The 27,754-nt window shown below is 39.0% G+C and overlaps 1 long non-coding RNA gene across 18 annotated transcripts in view; it reads left to right on the top strand.

Moving 5' to 3' along the window:
- Positions 1-27,754, top strand: part of LOC145516377 (uncharacterized) — a 523,613-nt gene that overhangs the window by 192,870 nt on the left and 302,989 nt on the right. For 10 of the 18 annotated variants that reach the window (XR_014061342.1, XR_014061343.1, XR_014061332.1 and 7 more), the window contains one exon: positions 7-96. This is a non-coding gene — a long non-coding RNA (uncharacterized LOC145516377). Of the gene's footprint in view, positions 1-6; positions 4,540-27,754 lie in introns of those variants that run through there. The other 8 variants (XR_014061335.1, XR_014061336.1, XR_014061340.1 and 5 more) reach the window with 4 other exon arrangements.

Here is a 27,754-nt window from a genome sequence, read left to right as displayed (position 1 = left end):
TTCCAGATAAGCAAGAAGACATGCATGATGTGTGATGTGGATGAAAGGCAAGTAACCTAGGAAGAGGACTTGTGGTTGCAAGTTGAGTGACCTCAGGTAAGTCATTTAACATCTTTGGATCTCAGCTGCTCTCTCTGTAAAATGAGGGCTGGTTTATTCCTTGAAACCAAAGGACAAGTTTTGCAATGAAAAGTTAACAGGAAAAGTTTAAGCAATTAGTTTATGGGACAGGAATTATACAGATTGCTTCTTGCTTGGTAACGAAACCATCAAAAGGTCATCATTCTAAGATACTGTCTGTAATCATAGGATAAGCTTGGTAAAAGGCCATAACATATGTCCTAAGAAATGTGGTGAGATAGAATGCATAAAACCACATCAAATTAATAAGGTCAGGCCTTGGGTAGTTGGGGAAATGTTTGAGAGTTTAACAAAGTGACAGAACCTACAGTTTGAACTTATGATTTATTTATCTTCTGAATGTGCAAAGCTTGTGTTCTTATTATGATATAGTGAGTCCCTCTAACTATAGCTTTTAGGCTAAACAGTGTCATGGCTTTTAAATTACACCAGAGATTTGAGTGTGTTGGTGTCAGTAATAACTGTTCTCAGAGTTCCATTAAACAGCCCTGATTTCCCTAGTAGTCAGCTAGAATCTAATTCAAAATTTTGAGTCCTGGGGACAATAGAAATGGACCACGATGGTCACAGCAGAAGTGAAAGGAGGCGGTGCTCACCCAGGCTTACAGGTTTCAGGCCTTCAGGGAATTAGGGGTGATCTGCAAATATACCTGGGAGGAGGAAATGGGTATGTGACCTTGGAAGAGACACAAGTATGAGTCATGACCATTAATCAACTCGGTGGGAACCTAAGAAATGTGCTTTATAAAACTGAAGGATCTCAATTCTCCTTGAAAGGTAAAGGGAAGCGTAACAAGGATCCTGACACTGGGGATGCTATGACTAAGCTGTCAGTTCTCAACTTCAGTTCCCACGGAAGAGTTTGCCCTGCTCCCCACCTCTGTCCCCACCCCAGCACACACATATTCTAGATAAATTCAGTGAAACTTTTTATTGGGAGTAGTTGTCTGAGGCTGAGAAAATAAACTACCCTCAAACTGTCTTCAAATGCTCAAAAAGGGATGCAAATATGAAGTTAGGTCAAAACTCCACACTAATTAGGGAATTTTGATGAAAACAGCGTTGAGCTCATTCTTTAGCCCATCAGATTGGAAAAGAATAATCATGTATCAGATGGCCTTGATGCCTTGTCCATGTCCCCTTGGCTGACCCTAGAGTCTGCCTGCAGATACTTCATAAACATGCCAGCATCTTCCTGTGTCTTTATTTCAGAGGGCATTCTTTGGACACAGGAGAGGCCTTTTCGCTGCATGTGTCAGGTGGGCAGTAACTGAAAAATAATGCCTTTGAGTGATCCTCAACCATTGAAGGCTGGTGGATAAATACTTTCTTGCCTTTCACTGAGGTAATTCTAAGTTGTGTTCTATGCAGTCCCTCAGAAGGCCTTCACAATGATTGAGACCCAGTTGTTGACAGAGGTGGGTGATCAACTCATCTCAGATTTCCTGAAACTGTCTCAGTTTTAGCATAGAAAGTCCTGTGTCCTGGGAACTCCTCAGTCCTCAGGGATAATTGACTACTCTACTATGAAAGTAACTGGCTAGTCAGTGTACTCTTTATTAGTTTTTCTCCCTTCCCTGTCTCACTTCCTCATTTCCTCACAGTGATTTCTGGGGTCCCTCCTAAGTAAACTACTGCATACTTGGAATTATGTAGTTTTTTTTCAATACCTTTCATCTGCAGGGATTCTGAGTTGTTAGTTAGAAGCTCGGTTTTACACAATACTATCTGTCCATAGCATTTAACACAGTGTGTGAAACAGAGTTCATATTCAGTAAACATTAGCCAAATGAATGGACCCCGTATTATTAACCAAGTAGTTTTAATAGACATTATTTGCTGCTGCTTGTCAATGTTGCCCTATTTGTTCCTCTTGAGTTTCCATAGATATCTGCCAGTCATATCGATCAAGGCATAGGTCATTAGGAGTAGTTTTACAAAAATGGTGTATTACTGAAATCTTTTACATTTTTTGATCATCTTACTGTTTTTCATCCCAACATGGGAGTTTTTAAGAACAGAAATGGAATGATGACAAAAAGCAATACCTGAGTAGTAGTATCTAGACAAAGTGCTTTGCTGCACATTTTTTTTGTTAATCCTCAGAGCAGCCTTGTCATTTTATATATTTATTCCTAGTTTATAGTCAAGGCTCAGTGTTCTTTGCTTATAATCACACAGCCAAGCAGGGGCCATGTGTCTCACCACCACCCCATGTCGTTCTCATTGCATTTTGGGCTTCACTGTAACTAGCCAGTAGATTCTCCCTGAAACTCACTCTCCCTCATAGAATTCTATGGAAAGCAAATTCTGGAGACAAAAACATGAACATGCTGGTTCATGATGGGTTGCCTTTTGGGGATAGTTTTTTGTAGCATTTTTTTTCAAGACTAGTGAATCCTCTCGACAGTAGCATTGTTTGCTGTAGTTTTCTCATAAGTCAGTGCTGTACTTGCTCTTAAACACTTGAGAGATTGCAGATCACTGTCATTCAGGATCATTTAATTTCCTGAATAAAGAAAGAAAAAATATACAGGAGGTTTAGGTATACATTTATTGTTGGGTTTAATTTCCTGTTTGCCTTTGTAATTGTGGTTTTCCTTATTTTGCTTATGAAAATTATAATGAGTGTTTGAAATATATTTTGTTCATGTGGATTTTCTCATCTTAAAAGAGCTAGCAGTTATATATAAGACAATAGTGTCAGCAGATAATTTCCCTTGTTAATAGCATTTTAGGTTACTTCCACCCTTAAATTTGGTCCCAACACATTTTTACACTGATATATGTGAGATAGAAGGAGAATGTACTGGTAACATCCCCTGAGTTTTTCTTGCTGCCAGTGCTAATTGTGAAGTTTAAGAAAAATTAAAATGGTAAAGAATGTTTCAGATGTTAATATCTTAATACATTTATTTTCTTTTTCAATTTTTAAAGCAATATGCACTTTTTTTTTTTAAAAAAAGAAAGGCATTCCCCTTTGTAGCCCCTTCTGTACCTTTGCTACCACTTCCACCCCTAAGGCATCTGCCTCCCCAGTGGTAACCATGCTAATAGTTTGAGGGGTGTGTGTGTATGTGTATTTCTGGAAAGAGAGCAGAAAATAACAGATACAGAACACAATACTCATGCCTTTTTATTTTAATTTTTTTGCTCACTTGTATATCATCAATATCTTTCCTACTAGTAAATATAGATCAAACTCATGCTTTTTAAATTGACCTTTTAAACAGCTTCACAGTGTTTCATAAAATGCCTATACTGTAATTTAGTTGTTCTGTTTTTTACAGACATTTTGACAGATATTTTCAACATTTGTCTATTATATAGTATTCTGCAGAGAACATCCTCATATTTCTCTCTGTGCTCCTAGGTGGATTACTATAGAGTTCTAGAAGAATGCCTTGTTCCCAGGATATGCCTTTAAAAAATGTTGATAGCCTATTAATTACCCTAAAAAGATCTGTGAAATGTGTGTTCTTACCACACAACACATGAGTGTGGTCATTTCCTTACATCCTCACAAGCATGAATATTATGAAATGGCTTTTCTTGGTTTCCTGTGAAAACAGGTCTTAAGACAAATATGTGCAGATGAAAAAAACAACCAAAGCATTAAAAAAAGATTATAATTCCGGTAGAATGCTGAGAGTTAAAATCAGTCAGTATTTTCCTACTAAAAGCCCTTCAATTGCATCTTTAAAACATGGAATATATCCAAGCCATAAAATCAGAGACACTTTCTTTCAGCTCTTTAGTTCTATGTGTTATTACCTTCAACTTCAGGTTATAGGGAAGGTTTCACAGAGGAGGACTTCTGACTTAATCTTTGAAGAATGTTTGAGATTTCTCTAGGAGAGAATGGGGACATGGCTTTTTCAGGCAGGGAGAAGTATACAGTTTCTCTGGAAAGTAGTTATGGGTGGAAGGTTAAAAGGGGTGTTGAAACTGGAAGTTCATAATCACATGTTATCACTAGCCAAACTTTATGCCCAGTCTCAACATTATCCCAGCATTAAATAAAGTTGGATATATGGGAAGATCTGATTCTGCTTATTCTTAGTTGATCTCTTACAAACTGGTGTGAATGAAGAATAACTGATCGATCTTTCTAACCCCTGCATTCTGACTTCAAATCTGTTGCAGTGCCTGAAATTTCCATCATTAGGATGATGGCTTCAGTTTAAGACATAGAGAACACTGTTTTAAAAGACAAATATTGAATGATCTCAAAAAAAAAAAAAAGATATTCATAAAATTGGTGAAGATGATTAGGTCGGTAACAAAGAGGGTAACACTTTATTTAAAATAGATAACCAACAAGGACCTACTATGTAGCAAAGGAAACTGCTAAACATTCTGTAATAACTAAATGGGAAAAGAATTTGAAAAAGAAAAGATACATGAATATGTATAACTGAATCATTTTACTGTACACCTGTAACTAACATAACATTGTTAATCAACTATACTCTAACCTAAAATAAAAATGAAAGTGATATTAATAAAATTGGTGAATATGATTGAGCCAGTGACAAAGAGGATAACCCTTAACTATGAATTCACTTACCGCAGTTAAGTTGGAAGATTGTAGAGATTTCCTAGATACTAAAGAGAAAAGTGGGAATGGGCTGAAGCAGTCAGTGTTCCCTGGCCTGTAATTCCTGAACTTTCACTGAAGTCTAAGAACTTTAGGATCCGTTGGAATAATGATGTGAGTGATCATAGTATCAAAGGCTTCAGTAGTGCTAAAGCAATAAAAGAAATGACAAAAAGTTATAATTTGTTGAGTGTATATGTGGCCTTACATCTTAACTCATTCTTAACTCATTTAATCCTCACGACACCCCGTGGGTTGATTTTATTAGTCTCATCTTACAGCTGAGGGAACTGAGACTTGCAGAGGTTAAGTAATTTGTTAGAAGATCACAAATCTAGTAAACTAGACTCTGAGCTTCTGTTAGTATGAATCCAAAACCCATGACTTGAGGAAAGCAGGTTAGCAGGGTGGCAACCAAAACATACGTTGCTGACATCACACCTTTATGTACATTCAGGCCTGGGTACAGAAGAGGATCAGCCTGAGCAGAGGGCAAGTGTTGGAAGAGCCATGGCTCTGGGCCCTTTCTGTGGCTGTTGGTTGTGGATGAGTTTATGGGCATCTGGGAACACCCTGGCTCTGTCCCAGTTTTCTCTCCCTTTGGAGTTCCTGGGGCGGGGGGGGTTATGATCTGCAGTGCTTTTCCTGGTCTTCTCTTCCCTGCTTATGACTGTTCTGAAAGCTTGCACATCCTTGCCAGTGGATTGCCATGTCCAAACAACAGGACAGAAGAAGAGACTCTGAAATGGTGCTAATCAGGGCATTTTAGAAACAGGTATATTTCAGTCTATACTGTGCTATATGTCTCCTGTCGCAATTCTAAGTTGTTCAGTGTAGTGGAAATAGAAAATTGCTCCTTTATTATCTATAATCTATATATACAGTACTTGAAACAAATGAAATCCTATCTCTGTTTTTCCAAATAACTCACATTTTTGGCCCTTACCTGCAGGCCCTATTTCCAACCCTTTAATTATATGTCTATTATTCCTAGAATGCTTGTTGTAAATGGAAATTCCTAGGTCTTCTCAGGCATGCTCAAGGGGGTAGGACCCTGGGAATATGTAGTTTTTATAGGGTTCCCAGGTGATATGCACTGAAGGGTTTTTTTCCCCCTGTAGGGTTTTTTTTTTTTTTTTCCCACTGGAGGTTTTGAGAGTCATGAGAATAGTGAGATTGACCTTCTTTCACAGATTTTTTTAACAAGCATTTCCAGCTGCTCCAGAGAGTAGCTTTGCTTTAGATATTAGTTGGTCATCTTACCTAAGGAGTTATATGTTTCCCTTGGTCTTTGGTTATCCACAGACAAAACACAGATAGTAATCTTACCAACACATAACATGAGCCCTCAGATATTATATGCATGGTGCTGTTATTGAAAGAACAACTACATATTTGGAGTACGTTCTTCTCTTTTCAGGGAGAAATAGCTGAAGATCAATTAGTCTCTTTCCATTTAGAGCTCATTCACGTCAACTACTCTTTGCCTCATCACTGGGCATTTATCTTTTTATAAGAGCCAATATACTGTTAATATTGAAGTATGTTATATGATATTCAGATAACCACACCTGAGCTTTATTTTAATTATTCTTCTGACAGTTCTTAAAATAGAGCCAATTTTTTTTTTTTAAGATTCACATTTGTAAAGTTTTTGCTTCAAGCCAGTTCTCTTTTGGACATGGTATTCTTTCCATAAATTTCCAGCATCACTGGGAATAAACTCGGGAAGTTGGAAAAAACAAGCTGGATTCATACATCAAGTGGTCCTTCAGCTCTCTATATAGGAAGGACCCCTCAAAACATCACAGAGTAGGGATCATTAGGACCAATTCTACAAAAACTTCATATTTTGATGATGTATGTAGTCTTGGTTTAAAGGGACCCAGAGCTTGATGGCTTTAATTTCTGTATTCTAAGCACCAGTAATAATTCAAACTCCAACAGTGGTCCTGGGGATGTTTATCCAAACCTGCTGGTCCAAGGTTGCAAGATCATGGTGTATTGAGGCTCCAGCCTGTGTAGGTTAAAGATCAGGGTAAAAGGTACCCAAGAGGTCAGAAAAGATGACTCTACTTCCTGTTACTGTTTTTTCCTTCACTTAAAAAGACCTTTTTTTTTTTTTTCTCAGCTTGTTTCTACTTTGATAGTTATCTTTGGCTTGATAATTTGAAGATCTAATCAATTGTTGTACATTGAACATAGCTTGTGCATTCTGAGCAGGCATGAAGGACTCATTAAGGTGCCTTTTAAGAGTTCTCCACTGTGGATTCAGGGATAGTTTGTTGTCTTGGCACTGGTAAGGAGACAAGGAAACCAAGGCAGCCATGCCCAGCAAGGCTCTTTGGTCTAGAAGCTTTCACTGTTCTTGAAACCATTCTCAGAATCATTTTCCCCACTTCTTGCTTCTCTTTGCCCCCTGAGCCACACTGCACATGGCATTATCCTAGGGACATACACTGTCCATGCCCCTGCTGGATGAAGTTGGAGATGAGGGCTCAATTGTGGGATCTTCCTTCTTTGGACACCAAAAGGATTGCTAGAATGAGAACTAACTGACTCAGAACTTAACTGATGAGGGGAATGGAGGCATAATCCTTCTAGATGTGAGCATCAGCACAGGTGAAAGAGTGAAAGAGGATGTTCAGAAAGACCTCATGAAACCTCTAGAGGGCCATATAGCATGCATGCTAAGTTGCTTCACTCGTGTCTGACTCTTTGTGACCTTATGGAACGTAGCCCACCAGGCTCCTCTGTCCATCTGTCCATGGGATTCTCCCAGCAAGAATACTGGAGTGGGTTGCCATTTCCTCCTCCAGGGGATCTTCCCAATCCAGGAATCAAAACTGTGTCTCTTACATCTCTTGCGTTGGCAGACGGGTTCTTTACCACTAGTGCCACCTGGGAAGCCGCCATATAGCATAGGTGAACTAAATAGTGACATATAATTATATTTGAATTCATTTAAACAGGAGCCTAGTAAGAAGGACAGTAAAACATTAAAAAGCCATACTGATTGCACTCTGTCTCTTCAGGCCAGTGATAGCCATTGGTGCCATGTGTGTTTTTTTTTTTTTTTGGTTGCATTGGGTCTTCATTGCTACATGTGGTCTTTCCCTACTTGCCACGAGCCGGGGGCAACTGTCTAGTTTCATTGCACAGGCTTCTCATCTCAGGGGCTCCTCTTGTTTTAGGGCACAGGCTCTATAAGCGCACAGGCTTCAGTAGTGGCAGGACTACGGCTCAGTGATTGTGGTGCTTGGGCTCCGTTACTCTGCACCATAAGGAATCTTCCCAGATTAGGGATTGAACCCGTGTTCCCCTTCAGGGGGATTCCTATCCACTGTACCACCAGGGAAGTCCACCCCACATTCTTCTTTGCTCAGAATATCATTTGCTAATCATGGCCAAGGTTATTGAGCTCTCACCATATGGTAGTCTTCTTAAGCCTCACAGCAATCTCTAGTGGTAGTTTCCTTCCATAGTCTCCCTTGTACAGATGAGGAAATTGAAGCTGAGAATATTAACTCTTGTAAGATCACACAACCAGCAGGGATGTGTTTGATTCTGACCCAGGCTATCCCACTTTATAGAGTGTATGCCCCAGACCGCAATGTATCTCCTTAGGCAGGAAAACTGGGGAAACGTGCAAGCAAATAAATGTGAATGGATAGGCCTGAATTGTTTTCATGGGATTATTTGAGAAACTGGTTGACTGCCATGATTTCAGAGCTGGTAGATAGAAATTTGGGGCCCTAAAAGATAAAGAACCCTTCCGGAATTCTTTATTTGCAGCTGGCAAAAGTAAGTTGCTTTGCCAAATACTGCCCATTGCTTAACTTTCCAGAACTAAATGAATAGGCAGTGTTTATTCACTTGATTTCCCGAAGACTAAAATGATCCAAGATGTTTTGTTATCCCATATTATTTGGTATTTTGCTAACTACCACCTAATCTGTTGTGTATTTTGTGTTGGCCCTGAGTATTATCTTTTGGGGTAAGAAATGTGGTGGGAATAAATGTACTTTATTACTGAGATGTCCTACTGCCCACGTAGGAGGATGTCATCTATGACTATATCATGACTGCTTTCCTCAGTGGATGAATATTCTTTAGACTCATAACTCCATTCATTCATCCCTTCTCATTCTATGTACTTACCATTGGTTTGCCTTTTCTTGATCATGTATTTCTTGTTTAGCCATGATGAAATTACTGCCTGTATTTCCTATTCAACCCTTGAAACTTAGATTTAATCTGTTAGAACAGTGTTTACATTTCCTGGTTGTTTTTCTCCTTCAGTTAACCCTGGATAATTATATATTTAGCCTTTGCCCAATAGAGAGGGTTGTGTGACATCTATCCCAGCTAAACTTGGAAGTTTTTATTTTCATTTCCTTATCTACCTATTGCTTTCAAAACAGATTTGGTCTGGACTTTCTTTCCCAAATTCTAAGCTGGATAATATATCAAAATGTCATTCATCTTCGAACTCCAGAGGCTCAAAACCCTACTTGGCATGTGCTTAATAAATGTTTGTTAAATGAATGAGTGCAAGATGGATTAAAGATTAGATTCTTCAGGTAAAGCACTTCATAGACAACTACCAGAGGGAACTTTCCTATTCTTCAGTGTTTTGTTCTGTCTTGGAGGTCTACCATGGCACTGCATTCCATATATTGTTTTATGATGTTGATTTGCATGGGTCTGTATTGTGCACTAGAGTTGAGTGGTTATGTTTGGCAAATAGGAGGGATCTTTAAAGCACTTTCTGTGGTTAAAACATATTTCCATAGCAACTCTTGTTAGCTTCCTTTTTGTTTTTTTGAGACCTGATCAGAGACTAGACTGTCTCACATATTTGAATTTTTATACAACTTCTCTTTTCATGCATATCATTTGGTCATTTGTCTGTGCAAATGGGAGAGCCAGCTTTATAGTTACTTGTATGTAAGTGTGTGGGACAATTTTGAATATATATTTAGGAAATGCTACTCATAAGAATAGAACTAAAGCTCATGGATTTTACTGTTTCTGACACTTTTGAGCAATATGCAGGGAAACAGTTAAGCAAAATAGTTGACTGAATTGATTAATGAATTTTAATATAAATGTGCAGCTTATAGATACAGCTTGACAGATCTAAAATTAACATACTAAAGTTGAAAAAAAATTCTCTGCAGCAATAACTTCAGTGACTTATCTTTCCTTGATTAGGATTTTCTACATGGTTCTATGAAGGAAGTTAGTGTTCTTTCAGTGTATATGAAAGTCACTCAGTCGTGTCTCACTCTTTGTGACCCCATGGACTATACAGTCCATGGAATTCTCCAGGCCAGAATACTGGAGTGGGTAGCCTTTCCCTTCTCCAAGGAATCTTCCCAACCCAGGGATCCAACCTGGGTCTCCTGCATTGCAGGCAGATTCTTTACCAGCAGAGCCACAAGGGAAGCCCAAGAATACTGGAGTGGGTAGCCTATCCCTTCTCCAGGGGATCTTCCTGGCCCAGGAATCAAACTGGGTCTCCTGCATCGCAGGAGGATTCTTTACCAACTGAGCAATCAAGGAAACCTCTCTTTTATCAGGGAAGCCCCCCGTGATAAAGTATCAGTGTATAAGTAGGATTTATTTGTTCAGTGTTTATTCCTGTGCAAACCATTAGTAATGAGTTATAAAGATAATGGGCATGTTTTGTCAGTGGCTGCTGAGCACTCAAGAGGCATCCTGGGTCCATGCAGACATAATATTGTCTTCTATGTCTCTATGCTAATCTTGCACAGGATAAAAACTTTGGGATTAAATACTCAAATAAACAGTTTCTATGCCAGTTAGAGTATAAAAAATATTGCCTGGGAATGTGAAATCTGGATTTTAGGTTCTATTGTGTACTAAAAAGCTATGTGATCTTTAGAACACTTTTTCACCTCAGGCCTCCATTTACTTACCTGTTAAGTTAAAATAAAGGTTGAACTATATAACCTCTCATGTTGCTTCTAGCATGGACATGCAATGAATCAAATCCATTTTACTTATATCCCTGAGTCTGGAAAAGTATTATCTTCTTGAGTGATGAAAAATTGAGCTACTCTTTATGTAGCAAAAGTGAACCTGAGGCTCTGCATTGCCTTTAATCCAATCAGTACACCCTGGACACTGGTTCCTGGGAGCATAAAAGATAAAGTAGTGAATAATGGTGCAATAACCACAGCAGCGTGATTAATGCTCAGTTACTAAGTTCCGGGCAGTATGCTGTTTTCAGGTATTTTCTTATTTATTCTCACCATAATCCTGGGAGGTAGAATTTTACTTGTGAGAAAATTGAGGGCTAGAGCATTTATTAGTAATAATTTGCTGAAGAGCTTGAGCCTGGTAATTGTCTGAACCAATATTCAAGTCCAAAGTTTGCTTCATTGTAACAGCTGATCTTGATCTCTAAGTTCCACCACCTCTGTATGCAAAACTCACTCTCCTGATACTTAACAAATAGTTACAGTAAGGCACCAGGTACCAGACACTGTTCTAGAAGAGTTGGTGGGGATAGATTACAAAACAGACAAAAAGTTTCCTTTTTGCAGCTTGCATTCTAGAAGGAGAAGATAGTATCAGCAGATGTACTAAACAAATGTGTTACATGGTATTTTAGTAGGTGGTTAAGTCTGTGAAAAAGAAATCAAGCTGGCTGAAGGGAGGCGGAAATGTGTGTGAATGGCATGGGGTGGGTTGCACTTTTGATTTGGGTGGTAAGGGTGGGCATTTTGGGGATGATAAATTTTGATCCAGGACCTGAGGTGGGTGAGGAAATTGGTTATATGAGTAACTGTTAGAAGAGCATTCTGGGAGGAGAGAACAGCGGGGTGCTCAGTGGAGAATGTACTTGGGTTTAGCAGTTGGGTTATTTATGATAGAGGAAATAACCACAATAAAGAGAACAATGAGAACCTAATTTAGACACTTCCATTCCTGCTCATGGTTAGGTTTATTTATATTATAAGCAGGTTCTTTTTTTCTTTCTTATCAGTATGTTCCATCCTGCTTACCCAGCAATCTACTTGAAAAGTCTCTTTCCCACAAGAGGCTTTTCAGTCTTCATTTTACTTTGCTCTAATGTAGCAGTTCTCAAAACTTTCTGATCTGCAGACATTTTATAATCTTAAAAGTTGCTGAGGACTCAGAGCTGTTGTTTACATGGACTATATATGTTGACATATACTATATTAGAAATTAAAACAGAAATGAAAAATATTGATTTGTTTAAAATAAGAAACCTGTTGCATGTTAATATAAATAATGTGTGTGCTCAGTCACTTAGTACAGTTCAGTTCAGTTCAGTTGCTCAGTCGTGTCCTACTCTTTGCGACCCCATGGACTGCAGCATGTCTGGTTTCCCTGTCCATCACCAACTCCTGGAACTTGCTCCAACTCATGTCCATAAAGTCAATGATGCTATCCAACCATTTCATCCTCTATTCTCTCCTTCTCCTCCTGCCTTCAACCTTTTCTAGTATCAGGATCTTTTCCAGTGAGTCAGTTCTTCGCATCAGGTGGCCAAAGTATTGGAGCTTCAGCTTCAGCATCAGTCCTTCCAATGAGTATTCAGGACTGATTTCTTTTAGGATAGAAGTACTTCAACTTTAACATGGATCAAAGTCACCTGGGGATTGTGTTAAAATGCAGACTTCAGTTTCTTTGGTCCAGAGGGGGACCTGGAATTCTGTATTTCTTCCCAACTCCTAGGTGATGCTGCTGCTGTTGATCTACAGACCACACATTGAATTTTGGGGATCTAGGTGTTAAATCGGGCTCCCTAAAGATGAGTTGACTCTTCACTTAGAGCTAATACAGCCCTACCCAGCAGGCACGCCTGCTAAACTATGCATCATCAGATGATTAGGGACAGATAGAGCCTTAAATAAAAACAGGGCAGTGCCAGGCTCTCGGAGCAATCTAGGGGCCCTTATCAACCACCTGTTATGATACTCAGTCTTTACCCAACCCCTTGCCTAAAACCTTTGTGGCTTCCTAATGACCTAAAAACACAATTCAAACTTTTACTCTGCTTCATGAGACCCTTAATATCCAGGCCTCTGTGGATGTCTTTGATCTTGATTTTGATCATTTCTCCTCATTCACTGTGGCACAGTCACAGTGACAGCGTTTCAGCTCCAGAAGGTCCTTGAATTCTTATTTTATTTGGTGATGGCCTGTCTAGTAGGTTTTCTCATTGTTTGCTTGGAATGCAGTAAAGATATAGGCCCCAAACAGAATTTTGTAAATAATTTAATGAAAGCAATAAAGTTGTAGGGAACATGAAATATTTGTGTGTGTCCTCTGTTGCTCAGTTGTGTCCGCCTCTTTGCGACCCCATGGATTATAGCCCACCAGGCTCCTCTGTCCATGAATTTTCCAAGCAAGAATATGGAAATGGGTTGCCATTCCCTTATTCAAGGTATCTTCCTGACCCAGGGATTAAACCTGAGTCTTCTGCATTGGCAGGTGGATTCTTTACCAATGAACCACCTGAAAAAATACACCTATTTGGTCAGCAAATGTTTCTTGCGTACCTACGATGTACCAGGCAATTATTTTAGGCATTTGAGTCCTGTCAATGAACACAACAGGGATTTCTACCTTCATGGAGCATATACTCCTGAATGAGAGGCAAACAATAAACAATAAAATGACTAAGTAAATCAGGTAGTACTGGTTGTATGTAATGTATGCTATAGAAAAGCAGTAGAGGAGAGAAAAGGGGTTGAGAAAGAGGGGTCCAGATGAGAGAGAGAAGATGTCATTTGAGCAAAGACCAGAGGATGTGAGATGTTATCTCACTCAGATGATAGTGGTACAAGGGTCTTCATGCCTGGCATGTGGGAAGCACAGGCAGGAGGCCTGCTAGACAGGCCATCACTAATGAAAATAAGAATTCAAGGACATTTTGGAGCTGAACTGCTGTCACTGTGACTGTGCCATGGCGAATGAGGAGAGATGATAAAAATCAAGATCAAGGCCAGGGTGACTGGAGCATAGAAAGTGGGCAAAGTGTCCAGCAGGTAAATGTGTATGTGTGTAGGACAATCTATTTTAGATTTGTATATATATAAATTTTGGGTGGAGAAGATCCCCTGGAGAAGGAAATGGCAACCCACTCCAGTATTCTTGCCTGGAGAATCCCATGGACAGAGGAGCCTGGCAGGCTACAGTCCATGGGGTTGCAGAGTCGGACATGATTGGGCAACTTTCACACATTTCAAAAGTTAATTATTGAGTAGGGAACCATTAAATGTTTCAAGCTTGTTTTCCCTGGCTTATGCTTTCTTAGAAATGTTAGGAAGAAAGGTGTTTCAATATTTAAAATTTTATAATCTGTAAAAATTTAAAGTGATTTAAATTGTGTACTGGCAGAAATTGAAGAGTGAAATGAAAGAGGTTTTGCTAAGATGACCCAGTCACCGATATTTTTGTTTCCTGCTTGCAAAGCAGGGCAGAAAGGATATAAGTGAATATTTAACATCTTTACCCACTTCCCCTCTCTCAAAGAGCTGCTTCTGTCTCGGCAGAATGGAGAAGTCGCTTTGATAGAGCCTTAGGTTCCAGTCAAGGGGGAGTTGCCCTCTCTGATGCAGGAAGCGACTGCCCTAGTTTGCTGGGATCTCTGCTGTCTCTGTGTGGTGGGCCATCCGGAGAGTAGAAATGCCTAGTGCTATGTTGCTGCTGCTGCTGCTGCTGCTAAGTCGCTTCAGTCGTATCTGACTCTGTGCGACCCTATAGACGGCAGCCATGTTGAATGGTACACAGATGCTCCATAGGACACTGAACCAGCAGCTTAAGCATCACCTGGAAACTTGATAGAAATGTAGATTCTCAGGTCTGGGGCTAAGGGGCAGTGGGTGCTAGCAGCCCACAGCATTTAAAAATGAATGAGGTTTCTGTCCTTCCCTCTAGAACAGAGGTTCTCAACTCTGGCTATGCATTGGAATCCCTGAGGGATTTTAAAAAGCAAAACAAAATGAACAACCATGCCATGGCCTCTGTATCAGAGATTCCAATTTAGTTAGGCTAGGGATAGGCCAAGGGCAAAGGCAGTTGTATTTTTAACTCACCCTGAGTGATTCTAACATGCAGGATCACTATGGTAGACCATATTTTTCTCAACCTCAACACTATTGACATTTTGAACTGGATAATTCTTTGTTGTAGGGAACTGTTCTATGAATTACGGGATGTTTAGCAGGGTCCCTGGCCTTTATCTAGGAGATATCCATCAAACCCCTGCTCTGTCTGATTTGTGACAACCAAAAATATCTCCAGATATTGCCAGATGTCCCCAGGTAGGCAACATTGTCCTAGTTATGAACTGTTGCTCCACAGAACAGTTCTCAACATTTAGTGAAGAACTGCCAGTAAAATTATAATGCTCGTCTCATGTGTCATTTAAAAGTTTTTAGTAGCCACATGAAAATAAGCAAAATAAAACCTCACAGCCATCAGTATGGCTGTCATCAAAGAGATTGCAAATAACAAATGTTGGTAAGGATATGGAGAAAGGAAACCCTATACACTGTTGGTGGGAATATAAATTCATACAGTCACTATGGAAAACAGTATGAAGTTTCCTCAAAAAACTAAAAATAGAACTACCATATGACCAGCAATTCCACTGTGAGTACATACCCAAAGGAAACAAAAATACTAATTTGAAAAGATACATGCACCCCAGTGTTCATAGCAGCATTATTTGCAATAGCCAAGATATGAAAGCAACCTAAGTGTCCATCATCAGATAAATGGATAAAGATGTGATACATATATATCACATATATATAGGCACACACACATATATATATTATATATATATACTATACACACACACACACACACACACCATGGAATATTACCCAGTCATGAAAAATAATGAAATTTTGCTATTAATGACAACATTGATCTGGAGGAGATTATGCTTAGTGAAATAAGTCAGACAGAAAAAGACAAATACTATATATTATCACTTACATGTGGAATCTAAAAAATAAAATGAATGAATATAATAAATAGAAACAGACTCACAGATATAAAGAACAAACTAATGGTTACTTATTGGGGAGAGAGATGAGGGAAGGTGCTAGATAGGGGTAGGAGATTAAGAGGTACAAACTACTGTGTATGAAATAAATAAGCTACAAGGATATAGTGTACAGCTCAGGGAACATAGCCAATATTTTATGATAATTTTTAATAGTCGGTCAGTTGTGTTTGACTCTTTGTGACCCATGGAGTGTAGCCTGCCAGACTCCTATGTCCATGGAATTCTCCAGGCAAGAATACTGGAGTGAGCTGCCATTCCCTTCTCCAGGGGATCTTCCTGACCGAGGGATCAAACCTGTCCTCCTATATTGCAGGCAGATTCTTTACCATCTGAACCACCAGGGAAGCCCTAAATGGAGTATAAACTATAAAAATTTTGAATCACCAAGTTGTACATCTGAAACTAATATAACATTGTAAGTCAGCTATAGCTAAATTAAAAAATTTAGTAGCCACATGAAAATAAATAAATACAAAGTGAAATTAATATTAATAACATTCCTGTTAAATGTTAATATAAATAACATTCTTAATAATATATTGTTAATACAATAATATTCATACCATATTATTAATAATATTAATAACATTCTTGTTAAAATTCAGGTTCCAGTTTAATTGGTCAAGGGCAGGACCAGGAATTATGCATACCTTACAAGCTCCAAGGTCTGCTGCTGGTCCACTAACCGCGTTCTTGAATAATAAAGGCATTAGGGTTTCTCTTTATGGGTAATTCTCTAAGTGTGGTCACCAGACTAGCAGCTTCAGCATCACCTAGAAACTTGTTAGAAACACAAATTTGAGAGAAGGCAATGTGACTACAGAGCAGAGATTGCAGTGATGTGGGCACAAGTCAAGGGAGGCTAACAGTCACCAGAAACTGGAGGAGGTATCTCTGTGAACCACTCTGAGGGTTCCAGACTGTGGAAAGCACAGAGGGAAGTGCTTACTGGCTAGATTGCTCTCTCCACATTTGAATTTCCCTCTTCCCCTCCTGGTCACCTCAACCCCGCCCCTCACCTCATCTCTCCATGTAACTCAGTGAACCTTTCTGGGTATCCCTCACTGTGGAGAATCTTTTCACCATTAACCTAAAAGTTTTATTATTGATGCTGTATGGATGGAGAAGTCTTGAGGCTATGGCAAGAATAAGACTGAAAGCCAGGCGAAACATTAATTAATAAGAGACCATCCAATAGCCTCCACATATACACTGAAACCAAGCTCCACCCAAGAGCCAATAAGTTCCAGAGGAAGACATACCACGCAAATTCTCCAGCAACGCAGGAACATAGCCCTGAGCATCAATATACAAGCTGCCCAGAGGCACACCAAATCCATAGACATCTCAAAAATTAATACTGGTCACTCCATTGCACTCCAGAGAGCAGAAATCCAGCTCCACCCACCAGAACACCGACACAAGCTCCCCCAACCAGGAAGCCTTGACAAGCCACCTGTCCAACCCCACCCACAGTGAGGAACCTCCACAATAAAGAGGAACTTCATACTACCAGAATACAGAAGGGCCACGCCTAACACAGCAATCTAAACAAGATGAAAAGGCAGAGAAATACTCAGCAAGTAAAGGAAAATGAGAAATGCCCACCAAACCAAACAAAAGAGGAGGAGACAGGGAATCTATCTGAAAAAGAATTTAGAATAATGATAATAAAAATGATCCAAAATCTTGAAAGCAAAATGGAGTTACAGATAAATAGCCTGGAGACAAGGATTGAGAAGATGCAAGAAATGTTTATCAAGGACTTAGAAGAAATAAAAAGGAGTCAATATAGAATGAATAATGAAATAAAGGAGATAAAAGACACTCTGGAGGGAACCAACAGTAGAATAACGGAGGCAGAAGATAGGATAAGTGAGGTAGAAGATAGAATGATGGAAATAAACGAAGCAGAGAGGAAAAAAGAAAAAAGAATCAAAAGAAATGAGGAAAACCTCCGGGACCTCTGGGACAATATGAAACGCCCCAACATTCGAATCATAGGAGTCCCAGAAGAAGAAGATAAAAGGAAAGGCCATGAAAAAATACTCGAGGAGATAATAGTTGAGAATTTCCCTAAATTGAGGAAAGAAATAGTCACAGAAGTCCAAGAAACCCAGAGAGTTCCAAACAGGATAAACCCAAGGCGAAACACCCCAAGACACATATTAATCAAATTAACAAAGATCAAACACAAAGAACAAATATTAAAAGCAGCAAGGGAAAAACAACAAATAACACACAAGGGGATCCCCATAAGGATAACAGCTGATCTTTCAATAGAAACCCTTCAGGCTAGAAGGGGATGGCAGGACATACTTAAAGTAATGAAAGAGAATAATCTACAACCCAGATTACTGTACCCAGCAAGGATCTCATTCAGATATGAAGGAGAATTCAAAAGCTTTACAGACAAGCAAGAGCTGAGGGAATTCAGCACCACCAAACCAGCTCTCCAACAAATGCTAAAGGATCTTCTCTAAACAGGAAACACAGAAAGGATGTTTCAACACGAACTCAAAACAACAAAGTAAATGGCAATGGGATCATACTTATCAATAATTACCTTAAATGTAAACGGGTTGAATGCCCCAACCAAAAGACAAAGGCTGGCTGAATGGATACAAAAACAAGACCCCTATATATGCTGTCTACAAGAGACCCACCTCAAAACTAGGGACACACACAGGCTGAAAGTGAAGGGATGGAAAAACGTATTTCATGCAAACGGAGACCAAAAGAAAGCAGGAGTCGCAATACTCATTTCAGATAAAATAGACTTTAAAATAAAGGCTGTGAAAAGGGACAAAGAAGGACACTACATAAAGATCAAAGGATCAATCCAAGAAGAAGACATAACAATCATAAATATATATGCACCCAACATAGGAGCACCACAATATATAAGGCAAATACTAACAAGTATGAAAGGGGAAATTAACAATAACACAATAATAGTGGGAGACTTTAATACTCCACTCACGCATATGGATAGATCAACTAAACAGAAAATTAACAAGGAAACACAAACTTTAAATGATACAATAGACAAATTAGATTTAATTGATATTTACAGGACTTTCCACCCCAAAACAATCAATTTTACCTTTTTCTCAAGTGCACACGGAACTTTCTCCAGGATAGATCACATCCTGGGCCATAAATCTAGCCTTGGTAAATTCAAAAAAACTGAAATCATCCCAGCCATCTTCTCTGACCACAATGCAGTAAGATTAGACCTCAATTACAGGAAAAAAACTATTAAAAATTCCAACATATGGAGGCTAAACAACACGCTTCTGAATAACCAACAAATCACAGAAGAAATCAAAAAAGAAATCAAATTATGCATAGAAACGAATGAAAATGAAAACACGACAACCCAAAACCTATGGGACACTGTAAAAGCAATGCTAAGGGGAAGATTCATAGCAATACAGGCGTACCTCAAGAAACAAGAAAAAAATCAAATAAATCAACTAACTCTACACCTAAAGCAACTAGAGAAGGAAGAAATGAAGAACCCCAGGGTCAGTAGAAGGAAAGAAATCTTAAAAATTAGGGCAGAAATAAATGCAAAAGAAACAAAAGAGACCATAGCAAAAATCAAGAAAACTAAAAGCTGGTTTTTCGAGAAGATAAACAAAATTGACAAGCCATTAGCCAGACTCATCAAGAAACAAAGGGAGAAGAATCAGATCAACAAAATTAGAAATGAAAATGGAGAGATCACAACAGACTCCACAGAAATACAAAGGATCATAAGAGACTACTACCAACAGCTATATGCCAATAAAATGGACAACTTGGAAGAAATGGACAAATTCTTAGAAAAGTATAACTTTCCAAAACTGAACCAGGAAGACATAGAAGATCTTAACAGACCCATCACAAGCACAGAAATCGAAACTGTAATCAGAAATCTTCCAGCAAACAAAAGCCCAGGACCAGACGGCTTCACAGCGGAATTCTACCAAAAATTTAGAGAAGAGCTAACACCTATCCTACTCAAACTCTTCCAGAAAATTGCAGAAGATGGTAAACTTCCAAACTCATTCTATGAGGCCACCATCACCCTAATTCCAAAACCAGACAAAGATGTCACAAAAAAGGAAAACTACAGGCCAATATCACTGATGAACATAGATGCAAAAATCCTTAATAAAATTCTAGCAAACAGAATCCAACATCATATTAAAAAGATCATACATCATGACCAAGTGGGCTTTATCCCAGGAATGCAAGGTTTTTTTAACATCTGCAAATCAATCAATGTAATACACCACATTAACAAACTGAAAGAAAAAACCATATGGTTATCTCAATAGACGCAGAAAAAGCCTTTGACAAAATTCAGCATCCATTTATGATAAAAACCCTCCAGAAAGCAGGAATAGAAGGAACATACCTCAACATAATAAAAGCTATATATGACAAACCCACAGCAAACATTATCCTCAAAGGTGAAAAATTGAAAGCATTTCCCCTAAAGTCAGGAACAAGGCAAGGATGCCCACTTTCACCACTACTATTCAACATAGTTTTGGAAGTTTTGGCCACAGCAATCAGAGCTGAAAAAGAAATAAAAGGAATACAGATAGGAAAAGAAGAAGTAAAACTCTCACTGTTTGCAGATGACATGATCCTCTACATAGAAAACCCTAAAGACTCTACTAGAAAATTACTAGAGTTAATCAATGAATATAGTAAAGTTGCAGGATATAAAATTAACACACAGAAATCCCTTGCATTCCAATACTCCAATAATGAGAAAACAGAAAGAGAAATTAAGGAAACAATACCATTCACCATTGCAACAAAAAGAATAAAATACTTAGGAATATATCTACCTAAAGAAACAAAAGACTTATATATAGAAAACTATAAAACACTGATGAAAGAAATCAAAGAGGACACAAACAGATGGAGAAATATACCGTGTTCATGGATTGGAAGAATTAATATAGTGAAAATGAGTATTCTACCCAAAGCAATCTACAGATTCAATGCAATCCCTATCAAGCTACCAATGGTATTTTTCACAGAACTAGAACAAATCATCTCACAATTTGTATGGAAATATAAGAAACCTCGAATAGCCAAAGCAATCTTGAGGAAGAAGAATGGAACTGGAGGAATCAACCTGCCTGACTTCAGGCTCTACTACAAAGCCACAGTCATCAAGACAGTATGGTACTGGCACAAAGATAGAAATATAGATCAATGGAACAAAATAGAAAGCCCAGAGATAAACCCACGCACATATGGACACCTTATCTTCGACAAAGGAGGCAAGAATATACAATGGAGAAAAGACAATCTCTTTAACAAGTGGTGCTGGGAAAACTGGTCAACCACTTGTAAAAGAATGAAACTAGAACACTTCCTAACACCGTACACAAAAATAAACTCAAAATGGATTAAAGATCTAAACGTAAGACCAGAAACAATAAAACTCCTAGAGGAAAACATAGGCAAAACACTCTCCGACATAAATCACAGCAGGATCCTCCATGACCCACCTCCCAGAATATTGGAAATAAAAGCAAAAATAAACAAATGGGACCTAATTAAAATTAAAAGCTTTTGCACAACAAAGGAAACTATAAACAAGGTGAAAAGACAGCCTTCAGAATGGGAGAAAATAATAGCAAATGAAGCAACAGACAAACAATTAATCTCAAAAATATACAAGCAACTTCTGCAGCTGAATTCCCGAAAAATAAACGACCCAATCAAAAAATGGGCCAAAGAACTAAACAGACATTTCTCCAAAGAAGACATACAGATGGCTAACAAACACATGAAAAGATGCTCAACATCACTCATTATTAGAGAAATGCAAATCAAAACCACAATGAGGTATCATTTCACACCAGTCAGAATGGCTGCTATCCAAAAGTCTACAAGCAATAAATGCTGGAGAGGGTGTGGAGAAAAGGGAACCCTCTTACACTGTTGGTGGGAATGCAAACTAGTACAGCCACTATGGAGCACAGTGTGGAGATTCCTTAAAAAACTGGGAATAGAACTGCCATATGACCCAGCAATCCCACTGCTGGGCATATACACCGAGGAAACCAGAATTGAAAGAGACGCGTGTACCCCAATGTTCATCGCAGCACTGTTTACAATAGCCAGGACATGGAAGCAACCTAGATGTCCATCAGCAGATGAATGGATAAGGAAGCTGTGGTACATATACACAATGGAATATTACTCAGCCATTAAAAAAAATACATTTGAATCGGTTCTACTGAGATGGATGAAACTGGAGCCCATTATACAGAGTGAAGTAAGCCAGAAAGAAAAACAACAATACAGTATACTAATGCATATATATGGAATTTGAAAGATGGTAACGATAACCCTATATGCGAGACAGAATAAGAGACACAGATGCATGGAACAATTTTATGGACTCTGAGGGAGGAGGGTGGGACGTTCTCGGAGAATGGCATTGAGACATGTGTATTGTCATATGTGAAACAGAGCACCATTCCATGTTCGATGCATGTGACAAGGGCTCAGGGCCGGGGCAATGGGATGATCCAGAAGGATGGGATGGGGAGGGAGGTGGGTGGGGGGTCCAGGAAGGGGAACACATGTAAACCCATGGCTGATTCATATCAATGTATGGCAAAAACTATTACAATATTGTAAAGTACTTAGCCCCCAACTAAAATAAATAAATTTATAAAAAAAAAAAAAAAGAAATATAGATCAATGGAACAAAATAGAAAGCCCAGAGATAAACCCACACACCTATGGACACCTTATCTTCGACAAAGGAGGCAAGAATATACAATGGAGAAAAGACAATCTCTTTAACAAGTGGTGCTGGGAAAACTGGTCAACCACTTGTAAAAGAATGAAACTAGAACACTTCCTAACACCATACACAAAAATAAACTCAAAATGGATTAAAGATCTAAACGTAAGACCAGAAACTATACAACTCCTAGAGGAAAACATAGGCAAAACACTCTCCGACATAAATCACAGCAGGATCCTCCATGACCCACCTCCCAGAATATTGGAAATAAAAGCAAAAATAAACAAATGGGACCTAATTAAAATTAAAAGCTTTTGCACAACAAAGGAAACTATAAGGAAGGTGAAAAGACAGCCTTCAGAATGGGAGAAAATAATAGCAAACGAAGCAACAGACAAACAATTAATCTCAAAAATATACAAGCAACTCCTGCAGCTGAATTCCAGAAAAATAAACGACCCAATCAAAAAATGGGCCAAAGAACTAAACAGACATTTCTCCAAAGAAGACACACAGATGGCTAACAAACACATGAAAAGATGCTCAACATCACTCATTATTAGAGAAATGCAAATCAAAACCACAATGAGGTATCATTTCACACCAGTCAGAATAGCTGCTATCCAAAAGTCTACAAGCAATAAATGCTGGAGAGGGTGTGGAGAAAAGGGAACCCTCTTACACTGTTGGTGGGAATGCAAACTAGTACAGCCACTATGGAGAACAGTGTGGAGATTCCTTAAAAAACTGGGAATAGAACTGCCATGTGATCCAGCAATCCCACTGCTGGGCATACACACCGAAGAAACCAGAATTGAAAGAGACGCGTGTACCCCAGTGTTCATCGCAGCACTGTTTACAATAGCCAGGACATGGAAGCAACCTAGATGTCCATCAGCAGACGAATGGATAAAGAAGCTGTGGTACATATACACAATGGAATATTACTCAACCATTAAAAAAAATACATTTGAATCGGTTCTACTGAGATGGATGAAACTGGAGCCCATTATACAGAGTGAAGTAAGCCAGAAAGAAAAACAACAATACAGTATACTAATGCATATATATGGAATTTGAAAGATGGTAACGATAACCCTATATGCGAGACAGAATAAGAGACACAGATGCATAGAACAATTTTATGGACTCTGAGGGAGAAGGTGAGGGTGGGATGTTCTGGGAGAATAGCATTGAAACATGTATATTATCATATGTGAAACAGTACACCATTCTATGTTTGATGCATGAGACAAAGGCTCAGGGCCGGGGCAATGGGATGACCCAGAGGGATGGGATGGGGAGGAAGGTGGGTGGGGGGTCCAGGAAGGGGAACACATGTAAACCCATGGCTGATTCATGTCAATGTATGGCAAAAACTATTACAATATTGTAAAGTAATTAGCCCCCAACTAAATAAATAAATTTATAAAAAAAAAAAAAAGAAACACAAATTCTCAGGCCCCACCCTAAATAGTTAATTTAATCCAATACATTCAAAATAGTATTTCAACATGCATTCAGTGTAAGAATTATTAATAAGATGTTTTACATTCTTTTTTAAGTCCTTGCATTCTGGTGTGTGATGTACACTTACAGCATATTTCAATTCAGACTAGCCGCATTGAGTGTTCAGTAGCCTCAAAATGTGGCCAGTGGCTACTGTGTTGGAGGTTAGTGTGCATCAGTATTACTTTGAGGGTTCGTTCAAATATCAATATCAACTAGCCCTAGCCCCGGAACTTCTGTCTCAGTAAATTCAGGGAAGTCCAGTGGTGAGTCGCTATTATAGTGGCCTGTTTGCTTCCTTCTTAGAACTTTTCTCAGTTCTTTTCTTTATATTCCCACTTGACTCAATATGGGGCATTTTTTTCCTACTACTCATTCTCCACCCAAGACCAAATACAATGTTTTGCACATCATAGGCATTTAAATATCTATGGGATTAACAATCCTATAAAAGGAGAGAAGGCTAGGGACAGTGATTAGGTATATTCTTTGGCTTTAGAAATTTGAAGAAGAATGTGTTTGGAGATGAGTTGAATACTGGGATTCGGAAGCTGATTGCATGACTCCTGCTGCCTAGAAGGTAAAATGGTTCTTCCTGCCTGTGTCCAAGTAGTGTGGGCAACTCATGTTAGGAGAATTGCCTTATTGGGAAGCTTGTCAGATTCTTCTTCCTGGCAAGGTGGGGCCACATTCTCTTCCTTTTAGAGGAGTGGAAATGCTCTACCTGTTTGTGATGTGACACAGCATGTAGGAGGCGTTCCTGGGACGTCCTTCAGGACTGCAAGTGCCTCTGAGGTATCCCTGATCACGTGGGCTTCCTCATACTCTGCTGCCAGTTTGCATTCCAAAGGCATCATGTTTGAACTGACTCAGTTCTAAATCATCAGAGGCCCAATTGCAGAGTGGAAATTTGGTTTCCAAAGGGATTTACTGATGTTACAGTGCCTGGCTAGTATTTATATACATATGTATGTTTTTACATAAAAAATACTCTCTTCACTCTTGGATCAGTTTCATTTTTTAATATGCTTTTAATAATGAAAAATAGTTTCTCCATACTTCTTTCGGGTAAAAACTATAAACCTTTTCCCCTCCTCTGTTGAGATTTCGTGTTGTGTGAACTAGCCATAGGCTTTAACTGTGTATCTCCATGTGCACAAACAGCTTATGTGTATACAGACAGAAAAATGAAGTAATTCAGTGGTTACTTTTAGAGGAGGGCGAAAATAATAATAAAAAAAGCAGAAATGAACAATGTCATAATATTCTTTGCAATCTACTTCATTACCTCTTTTCTCACTCACCTCCCTTTTCCTCATGCCAACCTTTTGAAAAAATTAAGACTGGAAGAGTGAAATGTATATTCTGTGTTTTGTATATGGATTTTAAATGGCGTTGACCAAAGTAATTATAGTAGGGCAGTGGTTGCTTAGGGAGTATGGAGTGATAGCTGGCTGAAATGACATCCCTTCTTTGTTAATCTCACTGTCCTAAAGATGTATTGTGATGTTTTATAGTTGAAGAGTGCATAATTTTAAGTGTGTAATTTATTGTTTGTTTTCAATTTCGAACTATTTTTCTCTTAAATCTAAAAGGGGCTGATGGGGAAAAATATGTACCATGTAATCACAGACACATCGTAAGTGAATGCCTCATAGGTGAGGCTTGTCTGTAATTATGATGAAAACAAATAATCTATGAAACATGTATCAAGAGATGAGAAAGTGTAGGTGAGATTTGCTCCAATTCACTCCATGAACTTGGCAATTTTGGAAATAGGCCGTGACTCCAGACTTCATAGTTTACTGGAAATACCTTTGCTTATGAAGCTTCTGTTACAAGTTGCCTGATACAGCTCCAACAATCAGATCAGTAATTCTGCTCTAATGCATTTGCTCTGACACCCATTGTTTAGCCATTTAGCCACTCATCTGGGGAAACACCTTTGCTCTGGTTCTTTGGGTCAGTACGCCAATCTCCTGACCAGTCTATGCTGTAGGCTAATCAGTGAGCATATGTCCTGTTGGCCAGTGATGGTGTAGCTTCAAGAGTACAGTACTATACTGGAGCAAGGGCTGGTGGTTATGCAGAGGAATAGAGAATGAAAATAAAAGAATCTTGTGAAATTACAAAGCAGAAAGTCAGCACACTAGTTACAAAGGGTGTTAGGAGAGGAGAATAAAGACTAAATTGAAACAAGGGCTAAAACTTAGATGCTGATAGTGTTTAGCAAAAATTATGGTAAAGGCATGTTATTTGAGATTGTGCTGTCTTTATACATGACCTCATTCATCCCCATGGTAATCCTCTAAGATTCAACACAGATACTCTGCCCATTAAGTAAATGAGGAAGCTGAGGCAGGACATATATAGTGACATAACTGGTTCAGTTAGGGCTGGGGATGAAGCAAGAACCAGAATTTTGATTCTGAATTTTCTTTGGAAGCTCAGGGATCTCAGGAATCTAGTTTAGAGTGTATGGTCATGAGTAACTGTCAGCATTTAGGAGCAGCTCTGTGGGGTCACACAGAGTCAGACATGACTGAAGTGACTTAGCAGCAGCAGCACAAACATTTGGCTTCCCTGGTGGCTCAGATGGTAAAGAATCCACCTGCAATGCAGGAAACTTGGGTTCAATCCCTGGGTTGGGAAGATCCCCTGAGAAGGGAACGGCAACCCACTCCAGTATTCTGGCCTGGAGAATTCCGTGGACAGAGGAGCCTGGCGGGCTACAGTCCATGGAGTCGCAAAGAGTTGGACACGACTAAGTAACTTTCACTTTTCACTCACAAACATTCCCAAGAAAACACTCTTAACAGGAGAGTTGTGATGCGCAGCATTTGTCCATCTCTTGCTGCCCTTTCAGAACAGGACAGTATAAACTGACTTCCTGGTTTAGGTCTTAGCTGCCTTTTTTTTAAAAAAAATATTTTATTTATTTTATTTTTGCCTGCGCTGGGTCTTTGTTGCTGTGTGGGCTTTCTCTAGTTGCCGCGAGCGGGTGCTACTCTCGAGTTGCAGTGCCGGGGCTTCTCACAGCGGTGGTTTCTCTTGTTGCGGAGCACGGACTGTAGGCATATGGGCTTCAGTAGTTGTGGTGCAGTCTCAGCTGCCCCGTGGCATGTGGGGTCTTCCCGGAGCAGGGATTGAACCAGTGTTCCCTGCATTGCAAGGCAGATTCTTAACTCGACCACCAGGGAAACTCCTTAGCTGCCTGTTATTTGAAATCATCAGTACACGGTTTTCATTGTGAAGGGAAATAGGCCTGATTGCTTCATGCAAGTACTTTGCAATTTAACTGCTTTGTGAATTTGTCTTCTGTATCTGTTGGCAACTTATTTTTTTTTTTAAATTAATTGAAGGATAATTGCTTTACAGAATTTTATTGTTTTCTGTCAAACATCTGTTGATATCTTTTTAACTATCTGGTGTCTGGCAACCATAGAGACTTAAAATATATTTCCTTTATTAATAAGACAGTTGCTATTACTTTTTCTTCAGTTTTCAAAATAGTCTGTAAGCAATGATTTGGGAAAAAAGCCAAATCTGTTAGTGGTGAAATTAGTCTATAATCAGGCTGAGAGCAAAGTGGACAATATTACATATATGTGTTTGAAGGATGTGTCTTTGGTAAAAGAGATTAATG

The sequence above is a fragment of the Giraffa tippelskirchi genome, chromosome 8 (assembly GCF_054371585.1).
Source record: "Giraffa tippelskirchi isolate mGirTip1 chromosome 8, T2T-mGirTip1v1.2.pri, whole genome shotgun sequence".
In the NCBI taxonomy this organism is placed as follows: domain Eukaryota; kingdom Metazoa; phylum Chordata; class Mammalia; order Artiodactyla; family Giraffidae; genus Giraffa; species Giraffa tippelskirchi.
This window is presented reverse-complemented; position numbering and strand designations above follow the sequence as displayed.